Here is an 18,871-nt window from a genome sequence, read left to right as displayed (position 1 = left end):
ATAGCATAATTGTGCTGTTTTAGTATACCCTTCCTGTACTGTTGAGTGCGGACAACCCTTAATTTCCCTCTCCCCCTGGGGTTGAGGTGCCCGGCCTCTTTTTCCCTTTACCTTTCCTTCCATTTGCCCTTCCTTTCTCCCCCTTAGTTCCCGCCATGCATTACCTACCCAAAACCTACCTTGGTTCAACTTTCTTTGCTTTTCTCTGATGTCCCCCTCCCCCTCCCCGAGGAGCGATGGCAGACTCAGTCAAGGTCACCTCTCTAAACGTTAAGGGACTGAACTCCCCTGAAAAATGGTGGATCCTCCTGTGAGAACTGAACACATCCTGTACTGATGTGGCCTTTATACAAGAAACACATTTTAAAAATACTAGCCTCCCCTTTCTATGGTCGAGATCCTTCCCTAAGGTCTACCACTCTACTAACCCCTCCTCTCCATTCTGATCTCTAGCAGGCTCCCCTGGGTTCTCCAGGATTCTCTGGTGGACCCTGGGGGCCAATATCTTTTTCTTAGGGGCCACATTGGAGAGCGCCTTTTTACATTTGCCACTGTGTACGCTCCCAATGATCACCAAGACACGTTCCTCAGAACTACCCTGCACAGATTATGTGACTTTCGGGAGGGCCAATTGATATTAGGTGGGGACTTTAATGTCCCCTTTCGCCATCGGTTGACACTTCTGCCTCTTGCTCCTCGCTCCCTACCCCTCACCTAGGTCTCTATTCTGGCACCTTAATGAGAGCCTCCTCCAGATACCGTAAGTTTTAGCAGATGTGACCAGGGAATTGGACCTTTATTTCCAAGAAAACTAAAGCACGACTGTGACCCGGGGATAATTTGGGAGGCTCACAAGTCAGTACTCCGCAGGGTACTTATCAGGCACGGGGCGCGCATCAAACGAACACGGAAGGAACAGCTTGCTAATCTGTTTCGTGAACTTGCCTCTGTGTAAGCGAAACATAAACATACCCCCTTACGGACCTTAGAGATTGAATTGGGGACACTCCATACCCATATTGCTGTCCTACTCCATTATAAAGCGAAAGCGGCACTCCAGTTTTGTCGTAAACTGACGTAGGAATCAGAGGACACATGCAGAAAAATCTTAGCCAGGTCGGTAAAGGAGTTGAAATTTGGCTCTTACATACCACAGTTGATAGATGAGAATGGCCAGAGGGCCTCTACCCCAACCCAAATAGTCGAAGTCTTTGAAAAATGTTACTCTGATCTCTACAACCTGCCCGATTCAGGGTCTGGACAGGACAATATAGACAGATATGTAACCGGTTCTGGTCTACCAACCCTCTCATCGGAATCACGGGAGTACTTGGAGGACCCGATCACACTGGAAGAAGTCCAGACGGCCGTGGGACCTCCGAAGGTGGGTAAGGCTCCGGGCCCTGACGGATATACCGCACAATACTTTAAGACCTTCCTCCCTATTCTCGGCCTGCGCTTGGTGAATTTATTTTCCTGAGGATACCCTTAGAGCCCACATCTCGTTGATAACTAAGGAGGGCAAGGACCCAGGCCTATGTGGGAGCTACAGACCCATTTCCCTCCAAAATTCGGTCCTAAAACTATTCTCTAACTCCTCGCCACGTGATTGGCACATTACTTGTAGTCCCTTATACATATTGACCAGTTAGGTTTTATTCCCACCAGGGAAGATAGGGACAACACCACTAAGGTGCTTACCCTGATCCGTAAAGCAAAGTCATCTGGGACCCCTTGTCTTTTCATGAGTACTGATGCCGAGAAGGCTTTTGATCGGGTCAAATGGACATTAATGTTCTCGGTCCTTCGCCATATAGGTCTGAGTGAACGGATGCTGGCATGGATAAGTAAGATATACTCACGTACTTACATTCCACCGGACATCGCGCGTACGTTTATGTTGAACTTCCCCCCACCCCTTGTCACTAAGATCCGCAGTTTGCTTCACGGGTGGCATTCTGGCCTCCATTCCTGGTTCAGCAGATGCAATCTCATTAAAATGAACATACTCCCTAAATTTACTTATCTTTTCCAAGCTCTCCCGATCCAGATTCCAGTCCTGTTTTTTAAGCAAGCTCAATCCTTGCTCACTCAATTTAACTGGGCCCACAAAAATCCCAGACTTAAGCGGTCACAGCTGACATTGTCTAAACAACAGGGAGGGTTTGTTCTCCCTAACTTGCGACGCTACTACCTGGCCTCCCATCTGGGGCATGTATTGGACTGGAATCGAAACAAACTTTCTAAGCTCACTCCCGAATTCCGCTAAGAAGCGCCATGTGGTGCTATAAGTATTCCCCCACAGAATTTATGTCACATCCCACTATAGGGGCTTAGTTGAAAGTCAGTCACCTGATCGCTACCCAAAACACACTCACGTCTTTGACTTCCCCCCTATTCCCTATACGTGGCCATCCAACCTTTGAACTGGGGACCCACTTAGAAATTCCAACCTAGACAATGCGTCTAAATTCGTCATTGATGGAAAATGGCCTTCTTTCTCAACCCTAACAGATCCGACAGGGCTTTTCCAACTGCCTTTTTGGAGAGCGGCGCAACTACATCATTTTCTCCATTCCATCCCCAATCCTCAAACGTTCGCCCGCCCTCAGTCGGAGTTTGAGACTCTATGCAGGAGTGAAGGCCCTTTGGCCCACATTCTCTCTCAAACAGATTACCCACACTTAACCTGTCTGGTCAACTGGGAAAAGGACCTTAATTGCTAATTTTCCCCAGCACAGAGACAACGCATTATCACTTTGGCTCTCAAAATGTCGCTGTGCACGAAGATACAGGAGACGAATTTTAAACTTCTCACCAGGTGGTATTTGACACCATCAAAGCTGCAGAAATGTTTCTCCTCTTCCTCGAACATATGCTGGAGGTGTGGAGAAGAAGAGGGCACATTGCTGCACATTTTTTGGTCCTGCCTCAGCTTGGTGGACTTCTGGACAGAGATCCGATGCATAACACAAAAATTCACAGACTTCTCCATCCAGGAAGAGGCTGCATTCTTTCTCTTGCACCATTCACAGATTCCCATTAAAGTGGAGGGCCGGTTATAAAAAAAAAAAAAAAAAAAAAAGTCAGCAGCTGCAAACACTGCAGCTGCTGACTTAATAAACACACTCACCTGTCCAGGGCGCCCGCGATGTCGGCCGCCCGAGGCCGACCCGTCCCTCGGCTCTCGGGTCCCGGCGCCGCCATCCCTTGTAAGGGAAACAGGCAGCGGAGCCTTATGGCTTCACTGCCCGTTTCCTACTGCGCATGCGCGAGTCCCGCAGCTACTGCGCATGCGCGAGTCCCGCAGCGCTTTCTGAATGGGACGCGCTGTGTTCTGGAACACACAGTTCCCAGAACACAGCGCGACTCATTACCCAGAAGACGCCGCGACGAAGACAGAAGACAGAAGACCTCCGCGGAGGAGGAAGAGGAAGATTAGGAGAAAGTGCCTAGCAACAGGCATTTCTGGTAAGTAAAAAAAAAAAAATTTTTTCATTTTTTTTTTTTTCAGATTTTTTGTAATTTTTAACATTTTTTTGTTTTTCAGGGTGGCCCTCCCCTTTAAGAAGTACAAAAAAATCTATTTTACGGCATGTGATAAATGCGGCGAAATCCTGCATCCCTCTCTATTGGAAAAAATGTTCCCCCCCTTTCATTACCCACTGGCTTAGGAAAATAGAGGACATTAAAAAAAATGGAGGACTTGATCCTCACATCACAAGGTATACAAGAATTTTTTAAACAAACCTGAGACATCTGGAATACCTTTATATTCTCGCTGGAAGGATGTCGCCTGCTATCGCCTTAGTGCTCTGAGCTTTCCTTGACTGGCCCCTTGGACAGTGGCTGCCATCGTGTCTCGTCCCCTCTTCTCCTTTTCTGATCTTTCAACCCTTCTCTTTTCTGCCTACCTCCCCTATCTCTCACCCCCTCCACCCCCTCTCTCTTTTGGAAAGAGTGGAAAATTGGGAATGACGGCCCCACACCCCCCTCTGGATGGATTATGCCGGAGGGACCTGGGGGTTTGTGTGACCCTGGATCTTGGTACAGTACTTTATCCGTGCCTCGAATCATTGTGATTGATGGAAGGCAGACTCACAGTTGCGAATATACCTGTATCAAGTATTGTTCAGCTGCTTTTTGCTCTGTATTTCTCTGTTGCATTATGTACTCGGGGGACCGTCTTCCCCTATTTGGAGAAAAAATTATATTTGAAAAAAAAAAAGAAGCCTACGACACCTGGTATTCCCAGGCGGTTTCCCATACAGGCATTAACCAGGCCTGCTGGTCTGCTTAGCCTCCAAGATCAGACGAGATGGAACAGATTCAGGGTGATGTGGCCGTAGCCGATATCTTCAGGCACTCTCAACTCTCTTGACAAACACCAAGATGGTCACCTTGGAAACAAGCGGAAAAAAATAGGTCAATGGCCACAACATAAAAAGATGCCTACGGCATCTGGAAATCCCAGGCGGTCTCCCATCCAGGTACTAAACTGGTCCCAACCCTGCTTAGCCTCTGAGATCAGATGAGATTGGGCTCTTTTAGGGTGGTGTGGCCGTAGGAGATTTCTTCAGGCACTCTCAACCTTGACTAACGCCAATATGGTCACCTTGGGAAACAAACAAAAAAATCAAGTCAACGCCAACAACATGAGAAGAAGTCTACAGCACCTAGTATTCCCAGGTGGTCTCCCATCCAGGTATTAACAAGGCCCGACCCTGTTTAGTCTCTGAGATCAGACGAGATCTGTTGCTTTCAGGGTTATGTGGCCATAGGCGAGCTCTTCAAGCACTCTCAACCCTCTTGACAAACACCAAGATGGTCACCTTGGTAAACAAAAAAAAAAAAAAAACAAGTCAACGCCAACAACATAAAAATAAGCCTTCAGCACCTAGTATTCCCAGGTGGTCTCCAATCCAGGTACTAGCAAGGCCCGACCCTGTTTAGCCTCTGAGATCAGAGGAGATCGGGCGCTTTCAGGCTTATGTGCCCATAGGCAATCTCTTTGGGCACTTTCAACCCTCTTGACAAATGCCAAGATAGTCACCTTGGGAAACAAGCGAAAAAAAAACAGGTCAATGTCAACAACATAAAAAGAAGACTACGGCACCTGGTATTCCAAAGCCATCTCCCATCCAGGGACTAACTAGGCCCAACCCTTCTTAGCCTCAGAGATGCGAAGAGATAGGGCTCTTTCAGGGTGATGTAAGCGAACTCTTTGGGCACTCTCAACCCTCTTGACAAATGCCAAGATGGTCACCTTGGGAAACAAGCGAAAACAAAACAAAACGAATCAAGGCCAACAACATAAAAAGAAGCCTACAATAACTGGTATTCCCAGGTGGTCTCCCATCCAGGTACTAACCAGGCCTGACTCTTCTTAGCCTCCAAGATCAGATGAGATTGGGTGCTTTCAGAGTGCTCGGACTCTTTCCCCATCACTAATGGGACGAGGCAGGGGTGTACTCTGTCTCCCCTAATTTTTATTCTGACACTGGAACCACTTATGTGTCACGTTCGGAATGACCCGAATATTACTGGCATATCCAAACCCTCGGCACACCACAAAATTGAGGCATGCGCTGACGATCTAATTTTTTTCGTCTCCAATCCACACATTTCACTTCCCAATATACTCGCGGCTCTCCGGCGATACGGCAGCCTATCAAACTATAAAATCAATTGCACCGTCGGCTGTATTGAATATATCGGTCCCGGATGGTGAGGCCAGGAGGCTACGCTCCGCTTTTCCATTCTACTGAGCTGAAAAATCTATACGTTACCTGGGCGTTGACATCGCAGCGGATTTGGCGCAATTGTACCCGCTTAATTTTGTCCCTCTCCTGAATAGACTGAAATCTGATTTGGGAAACTGGCATGCTTTAACACTGACCCGGTTCGGGCGCTGTAATGCATTCAAAATGACGGCCCTCCCGCGGATCTTATACTTGTTCCAGACATTACCGATCCGGTTACCCCCAATTTTTTTCAGACAACTGCAGCTGCTGCTCCGGGACTTTATTTGGGCACGCAAACCGCCCAGAGCCCGTTTGCAATTGCTTGCCAGACCAAAGGACAGGGGGGGTCTGGGTCTCCCAGATCTGAGACAATACAACAGAGCGACTCTGCTAGCGAGAGTCGTTGATTGGCATTGTAATGGCCCACACAAGCAGTGGGTGGAGATGGAGATTGAGGATGGATCCATTCCCCTATTGAGCTCCCCGTGGCTCCTGTCCTCCCTACCAAAAGACCTCAGAGATCACCCCGTAGTGGGAGCTACGTTGGCTGTTGTGCGGAGGTTGTTCCGCTGCACACACATTGCTCCCCTGCCGTCACCAATGACTCCGGTTATAGGTAATCCAGACTTCCCACCGGGATTTACCAACAATAAACTGCGACAGTTGACAGTGGTGGGGAAACAGCGTCTGGGAGAGGTGTGGCCCTCGGGAGGGCTCCCGACCACGCAAACTGTCGCCGAGCTTTCTGACCCTCCGCTTGAATTGTTTAATGCTTATCAACTTCGTCACTTTCTTCTGGCCATACAAAGGGCCCCCTACACTCCTAGAGACCTGACGCCCTATGAGTCATCTGTCACAAAAAGGAACCTGTGCGACACACCCTCTCCCTCCTGTACAACATATTAAGTAGTCAGGAGGAAGAGTCGACCCCACCATTTATCCACAAATGGGAGATTGCATTTGGCAACACATTTACCCCACAACAGATAGGGAAGATCCTGACATTAGTACATAAAGCTTCCATCGCAAACCAATATCAAGAATCAGGATACAAGATAGTCTCACGCTGGTATAGAGTCCCATACCTTCTGAATAAAATGAATAGATCGATCCCAGATGTTTGTTGGAGGTGCAATTCAGATACGGGGACCATGGGACACATTTTCTGGGCATGCCCGGCCTTGAGGAACTTTTGGGTGGAGGTGACCGGGACGATAAAAACTCTCAGAAATGTAGATATCGCAGACAACCCAGCAGCGTGCCTTCTACACAGCCTGTTCGAAAATACAAAAAAACCCTCACGATGCAACTCCTGAACGCCGCCCGGGTCTGCATTCCCACACTGTGGAGGCAGCCTCAGCCCCCATCCAAGGTGCTGTGGTATTCCAAAGTCAATCATATTCTCCGGATGAAAGAATTGACCGCCACCCTTCACAACACTGAAGAGGCATTTAGTGTTACATGGAGGCCCTGGAGGTATTTTACTGGTACTTGAGACTACATTCGGGAGGTGAGCAGCGCCCCTGTCCCAGAAAACGACTGAACATTTAACGTTTACCTACGTAGGCCATGTCTGCCCTGGGTGGCATTCCCCCCCCTCCCTTTTTGTCTTTATTTTTCTATTTTTCCCCGCCGCCATCCCCCCCCTCCTCTCTCTCCGTCTTTGCACTCTCTTCTTCCCCCGTCCTCCCTTTTGACTATGCCTTGTCTCCTTACTAGCCTTTGGGACCCAGAAGAACCCCAGGGTTCTGGACACGACCGGCTCATATTTTACTCTGGTTCACGTAGGTCATGATAAGCTGGCTCGCTGTGGTCCCAGTTGTTCTCCATGATTAAATTTGTCCGAACGGAGCTGCATTAGTTATACTGTACTACATGTCGGAGGTGGGGTTTCTCTCTTTTCTGCATGAAACTCTAGGACTCCCCTCTGAGAACCCAGAGTTATTTGGCTGCCTATTTTTTGTTACCATGTAATTGTGACCCTGGGTCATGCTGTATGGTTGACTGTTACATTTGTGTTGTTCTACTTATACTTAGTAAAAGAATAAAACAAAAAATAAAAAATAAGTCAATGCCAACAACTTAAAAAAAAAGCCTATGGCATCGAGAAATCCCAGGCGGTCTCCCATCCACGTACTAACCAGGTCCCAAACCTGCTTAGCCTCTGAGATCAAATGAGATTTGGCTCTTTCAGGGTGATGCAGCCATAGTAGATTTTTTCAGGCACGCTCAACCCTCTTGACAAACGCCAAGATGGTCACCTTGGGAAACAAACAAAAAAAACAAGTCAATGCCAACAACATAAAAAGAAGCCTACCGCACCTAGTATTTCCACGCGGTCTCCCATCCAGGTATTAACAAGGCGCGTCCCTTTCTAGCCTCTGAGATCAGCGGAGATTGGGCGCTTTCAGGGTGATGTGTCCATAGGCAATATCTTTGGGCACTCTCACCCCTCTTGAAAAATGCCAAAACCCTGGGAAACAAGCGAAAAAAAACAGGTCAACGCCAACAACATAAAAAGAAGAATACGGCACCTGGTATTCCAAGGCCGTCTCCCATTCAAGTACTAACTAGGCCCAACCCTTCTTAGCCTCTGAGATCAGAAGAGATAGGGTGCTTTCAGGGTGATGTGGCTGTAAGCGATCTCTTTAGGCACTCTCAACCCTCTTGACAAATGGCAAGATGATCACTTTGGGAAACAAGCGAAAAAAACAGGTCAACACCAACAACATAAAAAGAAGCCTGCGGCATCTGGAAAACCCAGGCGGTCTCCCATCCAGGTACAAACCAGGCCCAACCCTGCTTAGCCTCTGAGACCAAGCGAGATTGGGGCTTTCAGGTTGTTGTGCTCGTAGGCAATTTCTTTGTGCACTCTTAACCCTCTTGACACATGCCAAGATGGTCACCTTGGGAAACAAGGGAAAATAAAACAGGTCAACGCCGACAACATAATGAGAAGCCTATGGCACCTGGTATTCCCAAGCTGTCTCCCATCCAGGAACTAACCAGGCCCATCGCTGCTTAGCCTTCGAGATCAGATGAGATTGGGCTCTTTCAGGGTGATTTGGCCGTAGGCACTCTCTATGGGCACTCTGAAGCCTCTTGACAAAGGCCAAGATGGTCACCTTGGGAAACAAGCTAAAAAAAACAGGTCAAAGCCAACAACATAAAAAGAAGCCTACGGCATCCAGTATTCCCAGGCGATCTCCCAATCAAGACACTAACCAGACCAGATCCTTCTATGGCACCTGGTCTTCCCAGGCAGTCTCCCATCCAGGTACTAACCAGGCCTGACGCTGCTTAGCCTCTGAAATCAGACGAGATCGGGTGCTTTCAGGTTGATGTGGCCGTAAGCGTTCTCTTCAAGACACGCCCAACCCTCTTGACAAACGGCAAGATGGTCGCCTTGAGAAACAAGCAAAAAAAACAGGTCAAAGCCAACAACATAAAAAGAAGCCTATGGGCTTACAGTGGACCCTAAAAGATGGGACCCACTAGCTCTGTCATGGTTCGGACGCTGTAATGTGTTGAAGATGAACGCGTTGCCACGACTTCTGTATCTACTACAAGCCTTACCTATCAAAATACCCCAGACTTTCTTTCATGCGGTTCGCTCAATCTTTATCAAGTTCCTCTGGCGTGGAAAACATATGCGTATTGGTAGGGCAATGCTATTGCGACCGAAATTGCGGGGAGGTATTGGCTTCCCGGACCCTGCTCTATATTACACAGCGACGCACATGACACCGGTGTTGACTGGTGCCGGTGTTCTGCCATATACTGTCCGGCCATGATATAGTGTCTGCGCCGTACTGCGCATGCGCAGTACGGAGCAGACGAAGCTTCGGAGATTTTCATGCGCGGTGAGTGGAGGTGGTAGCCCCACCATCCAAGTGGACATAGGGTTGTGAATATTAGAGGGCCCCTCGCAGGCGAGCTTCGCTCGCCACGCTTCGGGCTTGGCCTCGCTGCCCAAATGCGCAGTACACAGCGGACACTATCCGATGGGGGACCATATGTGATAAGACACCGGCATGGGGAACTGAAGCTATGGGTCAAGCTAGAGCAGGAGATGGTGCGGGTTCCACTGGCTGGTCTGCCTTGTGCGGGGAGGCCATTGGAGCCCTGTGTGACTACTCACCCGTTAATTGGCCCCTCGCTCGCCGAGATGGATAGTTTTTTTCACCTTTCCCACCTGACTAACTTCCCTTCTCCTATGACCCCAATTATTGGACATCCTAGATTCCCTCCGGGCCTGTCTGACCAGGCCTTTACCAGGCAAGCCCCGAAAGGGCTTCTGAGAGAAGCCCTATTTCTTGGACCCACGGGCTTGATTCCCATGGGGACCATACTGCTAGAGCAAGTACCTGTTGCATTGGATATATATATATATATTGGACCTATATGTTTCAGGGTGGCCTGCATAAAGTGCCAGGCCACACTGTCAAAGGCCTTCTCCACGTCCGTTGACAACATAAGCAAGGGCCTTCCCTGTACATGCGCCGCATGGATTAAATTGAGGACTCGGGCCGTATTGTCTCTAGCTTCCGACTTATTTTTATTTTTTTGCTTGTTTCCCAAGGTGACCATCTTGGCGTTTGTCAAGAGGGTTGAAAGTGCCTGAAGAGATTGCCTACAGGCACATCACCCTGAAAGCACCCGATCACGTTTGATGTTGGAAGCTAAGAAGAGTCAGGCCTTGTTAGTACCTGGAGGGGAGACCGCCTGGGAATACCAGGTGTCGTAGACTTCTTTTTATGTTGTTGGCGTTGACCTGTTTTTTTTCCGCTTGTTTCCCAAAGTGACCATCTTGGTGTTTGTCAAGAGGGTTGAGAGTGCCTGAAGAGATTGCCTTTGGCCACATCACTCTGAAAGCACCCAATCTCGTCTGACCTTGGAGGCTAAGAAGAGTCGGGCCTGGTTAGTACCTGGATGGGAGACCACCTGGGAATACCAGTTATTGTAGGCTTCTTTTTATGTTGTTGGCGTTGATTCGTTTTTTTTTTCCGCTTGTTTCCCAAGGTGACCATCTTGGCATTTGTCAAGAGGGATGAGAGTGCCCAAAGAGATCGCTTACAGCAGCATCACCCTGAAAGAGCCCTATCTCTTCTCTTCTCTGAGGCTAAGAAGGGTTGGGCCTAGTTAGTACCTGGATGGGAGATGGCGTTGGAATACCAGGTGCCGTATTCTTCTTTTTATGTTGTTGACATTGACCTGTTTTTTTTCGCTTGTATCTCAAGGTGACTATCTTGGCATTTGTCAAGAGGGTTGAAAATGCCCAAAGAGATTGCCTATGGGCACATAACCCTGAAAGCGCCCGATCTCCTCTGATCTCAGAAGCTAAACAGGGTTGGGCCTTGCTAGTACCTGGATTGGAGACCACCTGGGAATACTAGGTGTTGTAGGCTTCTTTTTATGTTGTTGGCCTTGACCTGGTTTTTTTTTCACTTGTTTCCCAAGGTGACCATCTTGGCGTTTGTCAAGAGGGTTGAGAGTGCCCAAAGAGATCACCTACGGCCCCATCACCCTGAAAGCGCCCAATCTCGTCTGATCTCGGATGCTAAACAGTGTCGGGCCTGGTTAGTACCTGAATGGGAGACCGCCTGGAAATACCAGATGCCATAGGCTTTTTTTTTTTTTTTTTATTTAGTAGTATGCGACATACAATGCAAAGGCAACTTCACAGAATGTGTGATACAAATAGTTACAAACAAACGATCATATTGCATGGATATCAGAGCCAATGGTAAGAAGTCCGAGGAGAATAGCACGTGTACAGCTTTGCGGTCATATCAAGATGAGATTAAAGCTCCATCTCGTTGGGATCCTCTACCACTTAAAATATTATTGATACTAGCCCTGCTACCTTCAAAGAGTTTAGATATCCATAGATAGAGGAAGAGTATTGTGTAGTAGTCAAATGGGGTCGGAACATACCATTTTCTTTTCCCTTTTTTGAGTTAAGAAGGGAAATAGTAGAACTGAAAGGAGGGAGAAGGGGAAAGAGAAGATTGGGGAAGGAAATGGCAGAAAAGGAAAAGAAGGGGTAAGGGGGTGTCGTGGGTAGAGTGGATAGGATGGGGTCCCCTCCCAGGGAGCAAGAGACGCCCTCGGCTCACCAGCTCATCAGCTGTCCAACGTTTGGAACAGCGATCTCCAACGATCACCATGAGCTTACTATATCTCGCGGAGGTATTCTTCCGAAAAGCGAAACTGGGTCCAGTAGAACCATCTGTTCCCATGCTCCTCCGTTTTATCCCTCATTGTGGCAGTCAGGTCTTCCATTCGTTCAATATCATTAACCCTTGCGAACCACTGGGTCACCATTGGAGCAGATTGCTCTTTCCACTGACTTGGGATGCAGGCCCTAGCTGCCTTGAGGAGATGTTTAAGTAAGGACTTATGATAACGCTTTATCGACATAGGAGTTAGATTGAGAAGAACTGCTGCGGGATCATTGGCTAAGGAAATGTCTGTGAACTTGTGGATGAGTCTCAGGACAGGCTACCCGAATGTTTGTAATTTAGGGCATTCCCAGAAAATGTGGAGAATGGTGCCAGCCTGTTGCCCACAGCGACAGCAGCGGTCAGATTGACCGGGGAATATTTTGGCCAACACCACCGGTGTACGATACCAGCATGTGATCAGCTTATATGAGATCTCCTGATATTTACTGCAGAGTGACGACTTATGGGCGAAAAAGAGTATTCTGTCCTTCTGTGGTTTGGAGAATGTAGTTTGTAAGTCCCTTTTCCATTTAGCTAGGAAGGGTGGATCCGTGGAGGATTGTGCATCTGTCAGGATTAGGTAGGACCTAGAGAGGGAACCATGAATTGGGCCATCATCCAGGCAAAGTTCCTTGAAGGGGTGGAATTGTCTAGAGAAGAACGAATGGTTAGGTAGTGATCCAAGGAAATGGATTAGCTGTCTAGCTCTCCAGCTATCCAATGCAACAGGTACTTGCTCTAGCAGTATGGTTCCCATGGGAATCAAGCCTGTGGGTCCAAGAAATAGGGCTGCTCTCAGAAGCCCTTTCGGGGCTTGCCTGGTAAAGGCCTGGTCAGACAGGCCCGGAGGGAATCTAGGATGTCCAATAATTGGGGTCATAGGAGAAGGGAAGTTAGTCAGGTGGGAAAGGTAAAAAAAACTATCCATCTCGGCGAGCGAGGGGCCAATTAATGGGTGAGTAGTCACACAGGGCTCCAATGGCCTCCCCGCCCAAGGCAGACCAGCCAGTGGAACCCGCGCCATCTCCTGCTCTAGCTTGACCCATAGCTTCAGTTCCCCATGCCGGTGTCTTATCACATATGGTCCCCCATCGGATAGTGTCCGCTGTGTACTGCGCATGCGCAGTACACAGCAACACAGATTCCAAAAATTGCGAGCATGAACGGCACCTGCGCACTGAGTACAGGTTCTATCCCCACTATCCAAGTGGACATAGAGTAAGAATATAAAAGAGCCGAGCGCAGCGAAGCCAAGCCCGAAGCGTGGCGAGCGAAGCTCGCCTGCGAGGGGCCCTCTAACCACTTTCAGACCGGACCAATTTGCTGGTCAAAGACCAGACCACTTTTTGCGATTCGGCACTGCGTCGCTTTAACTGACAATTGCGCGGTCGTGCGACGTGGCTCTCAAACAAAATTAACGTCCTTTTTTTCCCACAAATAGAGCTTTCTTTTGGTTGTATTTGATCACCCCTGCGGTTTTTATTTTTTGCGCTATAAACAAAAATAGAGCGACAATTTTGAAAAAAACGCATTATTTTTTACTTTTTGTTATAATAAATATCCCCCAAAAATATATAAAAAAACATTTTTTTCCCTCAATTTAGGCCAATACGTATTCGTCTACATATTTTTGGTAAAAAAAATCGCAATAAGCGATTATTGATTGGTTTGCGCAAAAGTTATAGCGTTTACAAAATAGGGATAGTTTTATAGCATTTTTATTAATATTTTTTTATTATTTTATTTTTACTAGTAATGGCGGCGATCTGCGATTTTTATTGTGACTGCGACATTGTCGGGGACCCATCGGACATTTTTGACACATTTTTGGGACCATTGTCATTTATACAGTAATCACTGCTATATAAATGCAGTGATTCCTGTGTAAATGACACTGGCAGTGAAAGGGTTAACCAGTGAGTGGCAGTGTAGGGGTTAAGTGTTCCTAGGGGAGTGTTACTAACTGTGGGGGGGTTGGGCTTTCATTTAGTGTACACGGATCTCTGCTCCAATCACATGGAGCAGAGATCAGCGTCACTAGTTGCTAGGCAGAATGAGAAAATGTTGTTTATACAGCATTTCCTCACTTCCGCCGCTCCGTGAGACGATCGCGGGGATGCCCGCGGCGATCGAGTCCGCGGGTCCCGCGACCGGACTCACGGGGGTCCCGACCAGCGCGGGAGCGCGCCGCCGGCGGCGCGCTCCCGATGGCACGGCGGCAACGAATATTGGACGTACATGTACGCCAATATGCCTGCCCGTGCCATGCTGTCGACGTACATCGTCGTGCGCTGGTCGGGAAGTGGCTAATATTCACAACCCTATGTCCGCTTGGATGGTGGGGCTACCACCTCCACTCACCGCGCAGGAGCCGTTCAGCTTCGGAGTACACAGCGGACACTATATCATGGCCGGACAGTATATGGCAGAACACCGGCACCAGTCAACCACCGGTGTCATGTGCCTCGCTGTGTAATATAGAGCAGGGTCCGGGAAGCCAATACCTCCCCGCAATTTCGGTCGCAATAGCATTTCCCTACCAATACGCATATGTTTTCCGCGCCAGAGGAACTTGATAAAGATTGAGCGAACCGAATGAAAGAAAGTCTGGGGTATTTTGATAGGTAAGGCTTGTAGTAGATACAGAAGTCGTGGCAACGCGTTCATCTTCAACACATTACAGCGTCCGAACCATGACAGAGCTAGTGGGTCCCATCTTTTAAGGTCCGCTGTAAGCCCATAGGCTTCCTTTTATGTTGTTGGCTTTGTCTGTTGTTCTCAAGGCGACCATTTGGCGTTTGTCAAGAGGGTTAGGCGTGTCTTGAAGAGAACGCTTACGGCCACATCAACCTGAAAGCACCCGATCTCGTCTGATTTCAGAGGCTAAGCAGCGTCAGGCCTGGTTAGTACCTGGATGGGAGACTGCCTGGGAAGACCAGGTGCCATAGAAGGATCTGGTCTGGTTAGTGTCTTGATTGGGAGATCGCCTGGGAATACTGGATGCCGTAGGCTTCTTTTTATGTTGTTGGCTTTGACCTGTTTTTTTTAGCTTGTTTCCCAAGGTGACCATCTTGGCCTTTGTCAAGAGGCTTCAGAGTGCCCAAAGAGAGTGCCTACAGCCAAATCACCCTGAAAGAGCCTAATCTCATCTGATCTCGGAGGCTAAGCAGCGATGGGCCTGGTTAGTACCTAGATGGGAGAAAGCTTGGGAATACCAGGTGCCGTAGGCTTCTCATTATGTTGTCGCGTTGACCTGTTTTTTTTCCCTTGTTTCCCAAGGTGACCATCTTGGCATGTGTCAAGAGGGTTGAGAGTGCACAAAGAAATTGCCTATGGGCACAACACCCTGAAAGCGCCCAATCTCGTTTGGTCTCAGAGGCTAAGCAGGGTTGGGCCTGGTTTGTACCTGGATGGGAGACTGCCTGGGTTTTCCAGATGCCGCAGGCTTCTTTTTATGTTGTTGGTGTTGACCTGTTTTTTTCGCTTGTTTCCCAAAGGGATCATCTTGGCATTTGTCAAGAGGGTTGAGAGTGCCTAAAGAGATCGCTTACAGCCACATCACCCTGAAAGCACCCTATCTCTTCTGATCTCAGAGGCTAAGAAGGGTTGGGCCTAGTTAGTACTTGAATGGGAGACGGCCTTGGAATACCAGGTGCCGTATTCTTCTTTTTATGTTGTTGGCGTTGACCTGTTTTTTTTCGCTTGTTTCCCAGGGTGACTATCCTGGCATTTTTCAAGAGGGATGAGAGTGCCCAAAGAGATTGCCTATGGGCACATCCCCCTGAAAGCGCCCAATCTCTGCTGATCTCAGAGGCTAGAAAGGGTCGCGCCTTGTTAATACCTGGATGGGAGACCGCCTGGAAATACTAGGTGCGGTAGGCTTCTTTTTATGTTGTTGGTGTTGACTTGTTTTTTTTGTTTGTTTCCTAAGGTGACCATCTTGGCATTTGTCAAGAGGGTTGAGCGTGCCTGAAAAAATCTACTATGGCTGCATCACCCTGAAAGAGCCAAATCTCATTTGATCTCAGAGCAGGGCCGGCGCTACCACTAGGCGAAGTAGGCAGCCGCCTAGGGCGCACTACCACCTAGGGCGCAACTACGGCCTCTGCCCAGTGTGAGCTCCTCTTCTGCTCTCTCGCCCCCCCTGTGGTGTTCCACCGGCGCCACCAATCCCCCATGTTTCCCGCTGAGCGCCCCACCGTACTCATCTCACAGCGCCGCTCCGGGACTCCTTTGCTCCAGCCTGTCCCTCTGGAGCTGCGCTGTGTGTCTGTGTGAGTGCAGCGGAGGGGCGGGGCTCGGCGGAGATGGGAGCTTCGAGAGGTCGGTCAGCTGACCTCCTGCCCGGCGGGGACATCATGGAGCGGGGTTGACGGCGCTGGCCTGGTCCCGGCGGGGATATGATGGAGGCGGAGCGGATGGATGGCGCTGGTGTGGCCCCGGCGGAGCGGGTGGACGGCGCTGGTGTGGCCCCGGCGGAGCGGATGGATGGCGCTGGCGTGGCCCCGGCGGAGCGGGTGGACGGCGCTGGCAGTGCGGAGGAGTCGGAGAGGCCCGGTGGGATGATGGTCGCTGAAGGCAGCATCAAAGAGCAGAGGTAAGGAGGAGGATGGATCCATTGAGCTCTATGGAGGGGGTTTGTGTGTGAGTAATGCAGGAAGTAGGAGTCAGGTAGGTCAGTGTGATGTGTGTCAGTGTCATGCCAGTGTGGTGTGTCTGTGTATGTGTCATGTCAGTGTGATGTGTCTGTGTATGTGTCATGTCAGTGTGATGTGTCTGTGTATGTGTCATGCCAGTGTGATGTGTTTGTGTATGTGTCATGTCAGTGTGATGTGTCTGTGTATGTGTCATGTCAGTGTGATGTGTCTGTGTATGTGTCATGTCAGTGTGATGTGTCTGTGTATGTGTCATGTCAGTGTAATGTGTCAGTGTATGTGTCATGTCAGTGTAATGTGTCAGTGTATGTGTCATGCCAGTGTGATGTGTCAGTGTATGTGTCGTGTCAGTGTATGTGTCATGTCAGTGTAATGTGTCAGTGTATGTGTCATGTCAGTGTAATGTGTCTGTGTATGTGTCATGTCAGTGTGATGTGTCTGTGTATGTGTCATGTCAGTGTGATGTGTCTGTGTATGTGTCATGTCATTGTGATGTGTCTGTGTATGTGTCATGCCAGTGTGATGTGTCAGTGTATGTGTCGTGTCAGTGTATGTGTCATGTCAGTGTAATGTGTCAGTGTATGTGTCATGTCAGTGTGATGTGTCAGTGTATGTGTCATGTCAGTGTGATGTGTCTGTGTATGTGTCATGTCAGTGTATGTGTCATGTCAGTGTGATGTGTCTGTGTATGTGTCATGCCAGTGTGATGTGTCTGTGTATGTGTCATGCCAGTGTGATGTGTCAGTGTATGTGTCATGCCACTGTATGTGTCATGCCAGTGTGATGTGTCGTGTCAGTGTATGTGTCGTGTCAGTGTAATGTGTCAGTGTATGTGTCGTGTCAGTGTATGTGTCATGTCAGTGTATGCGTCAGTGTATGCGTCAGTGTATGCGTCAGTGCCATTTTATGTGTCAGGGTATGTGTTTTCAGGGTATGTGTTTTCAGGGTATGTGTTTTCAGGGTATGTGTTTTCAGGGTAGGTGTCAGCGTGATGGTCAGTGTAGGTGTCAGCGTGATGGTCAGTGTAGGTGTCAGCGCGATGGTCAGTGTAATTGGCAGTGTAGGTGCCAGGTGGGTTGGTGTAGGTGCCAGGTGGGTCGGTGTAATTATCAGGTGGGTCAGTGTAGGGGTCAATGTGATGTGAGTAGTGCAGGAAGTAGGAGTCAGGTGGATTAGTTTATGTGTCAGGGGGTCAGTGTAGGGGTCAGATAGGTCATGTGTAGCAAGGGCAGGTGGAGTCATGGGCGCAGCCGGGGGGGGGTGGCAAAATTAGGTTTTCGCCTAGGGTGTCAACGATCCTTGCACCAGCCCTGTCTCAGAGGCTAAGCAGGGTTGGGACCTGGTTAGTACCGGGATGGGAGACCGCCTGGGATTTCTCGATGCCATAGGCTTTTTTTTTAAGTTGTTGGCATTGACTTATTTTTTTTTTTTTTGTTTTATTCTTTTATTAAGTATAAGTAGAACAACATAAATATAACAGTCAACCATACAGCATGACCCAGGGTCACAATTACATGGTAACAAAAAATAGGCAGCCAAATAACTCTGGGTTCTCAGAGGGGAGTCCTAGAGTTTCATGCAGAAAAGAGAGAAACCCCACCTCCGACATGTAGTACAGTATAACTAATGCAGCTCCGTTCGGACAAATGTAATCATGGAGAACAACTGGGACCACAGCGAGCCAGCTTATCATGACCTACGTGAACCAGAGTAAAATATGAGCCGGTCGTGTCCAGAACCCTGGGGTTCTTCTGGGTCCCAAAGGCTAGTAAGGAGACAAGGCATAGTCAAAAGGGAGGACGGGGGAAGAAGAGAGTGCAAAGACGGAGAGAGAAGAGGGGGGGGATGGCGGCAGGGAAAAAAAGAAAAATAAAGACAAAAAGGGAAGGGGGGGAATGCCACCCAGGGCAGACTTGGCCTACGTAGGTAAACGTTAGATGTTCAGTCGTTTTCTGGGACAGGGGCGCTGCTCACCTCCCAAATGTAGTCTCAAGTACCAGTAAAATACCTCCAGGGCCTCCATGTAACACTAAATGCCTCTTCAGTGTTGTGAAGGGTGGCGGTCAATTCTTCCATCCGGAGAATATGATTGACTTTGGAATACCACAGCACCTTGGATGGGGGCTGAGGCTGCCTCCACAGTGTGGGAATGCAGGCCCGGGCGGCGTTCAGGAGTTGCATCGTGAGGGTTTTTTTGTATTTTCGAACAGGCTGTTTTTATTGTCCCGGTCACCTCCACCCAAAA

The 18,871-nt window shown here is 48.8% G+C and overlaps 7 pseudogenes; 4 read left to right on the top strand and 3 right to left on the bottom strand.

The window, feature by feature from the left end:
• Positions 1 to 4,449: 4,449 nt before the first annotated feature.
• On the bottom strand, positions 4,450 to 4,569 carry LOC143937080 (5S ribosomal RNA; annotated as a pseudogene).
• A 95-nt stretch (positions 4,570 to 4,664) lies between these two features.
• On the bottom strand, positions 4,665 to 4,783 carry LOC143936938 (5S ribosomal RNA; annotated as a pseudogene).
• Positions 4,784 to 8,701: 3,918 nt separating this feature from the next.
• LOC143936890 (5S ribosomal RNA) lies at positions 8,702 to 8,820 on the bottom strand (annotated as a pseudogene).
• Positions 8,821 to 10,594: 1,774 nt separating this feature from the next.
• Positions 10,595 to 10,713, top strand: LOC143937413 (5S ribosomal RNA; annotated as a pseudogene).
• A 320-nt stretch (positions 10,714 to 11,033) lies between these two features.
• LOC143936614 (5S ribosomal RNA) lies at positions 11,034 to 11,152 on the top strand (annotated as a pseudogene).
• Positions 11,153 to 11,253: 101 nt separating this feature from the next.
• On the top strand, positions 11,254 to 11,372 carry LOC143936798 (5S ribosomal RNA; annotated as a pseudogene).
• A 3,710-nt stretch (positions 11,373 to 15,082) lies between these two features.
• LOC143937181 (5S ribosomal RNA) lies at positions 15,083 to 15,201 on the top strand (annotated as a pseudogene).
• Positions 15,202 to 18,871: the final 3,670 nt, after the last annotated feature.

Source organism: Lithobates pipiens, unplaced genomic scaffold, assembly GCF_037356315.1.
Source record: "Lithobates pipiens isolate NorthernLeopardFrog02 unplaced genomic scaffold, aLitPip1_a1.2 Scaffold_28, whole genome shotgun sequence".
In the NCBI taxonomy this organism is placed as follows: domain Eukaryota; kingdom Metazoa; phylum Chordata; class Amphibia; order Anura; family Ranidae; genus Lithobates; species Lithobates pipiens.
This window is presented reverse-complemented; position numbering and strand designations above follow the sequence as displayed.